The sequence below is a fragment of the Pelophylax lessonae genome (assembly GCF_965119305.1).
Source record: "Pelophylax lessonae genome assembly, chromosome: 12".
Lineage (NCBI taxonomy): Eukaryota > Metazoa > Chordata > Amphibia > Anura > Ranidae > Pelophylax > Pelophylax lessonae.
In genome coordinates, this window is record NC_138779.1 from 223,405,910 (window position 1) to 223,406,980 (window position 1,071).

Sequence of the window (1,071 nt, forward strand, 5' to 3'; positions counted from 1 at the left end):
ATCTGGTACATAGAGGCAGTAGATCCCCTCACACGTAGACGGTCTCTGAGATCTGTGCTTCAAGCCTGGCAAATAGCTCATGGTGTTGATTTTGGGGGGCCGGCCCCCCCCCCCACTCCACATACTCCTCTATGGATAAACCCAACTCTTCCCCATTTCTACAGCTCTGACAATCCAGTGGTGTGGACGAGATATGAAATTAAAATACTGGCTGATATTACACACAATGGGGGGCTGAGAACTTTTGAGGAGTTAAAATCCTTATTTCATCTCCCAAATGCCCAAATCTTTAGGTTCATACAATTAGGATATGCCTATCAGGCTCAACTTGGGGGTGCCTCGATAGAAATTTCACCTTCAGGGCTGGAGACCCGACTAAGGGACGAGGACCTAGCTAAGCCTTTATCAGTTCAACAGAAAAGGCTTGGTTTTTTACTAGAAAATTACTTTGAACCCTCAAACATTATATATTTCTTTAAAGCAGAGGCCCTATAGAATAAAATGGTGGATGTTGCAAATTTTTTTGTCACAAGGTATTTGCGCACAGATTTTCCAAACGCAATTTTTGCGAAACAAATACATTTTTTTTTAAATTTACTGCACAAATACACTATATAATTCCAATTTTTTTGGTAAAATTTAAAAGATGATCTTATGCCGAGTACATAGATACCAAACATGACATGCTTTAAAAATTGCGCACGCCTGCGCAGCGGCAACAACGTACGTGCATTTTTAAAAACCTTTAAAAGTCTCTACAGGTTACCACTTTAGACTTACAGAGGAGGTCTACTGCAAGAATTACTGCACTCCATCTGGCGTTCGCGGCGATACCTCACATGCATGCTGCAATTGCGGTTTACATATGACACTAGACCAACGCTTGCGTGCGCCATTGAGCGCAAGCACGGGGGAAAGGGGGGGGGGCTCGATTTTTTTTTCTTTTTCTTTTTTATGTTATTTTGACACCTTTCCTTTAATTTTTTTTTTTTTTTAAATCATTTTTATTGTTATCACAGTGAATTTAAATATCCCCTATGATAGCAATCTGTGGTGACATGTACTCTTTTT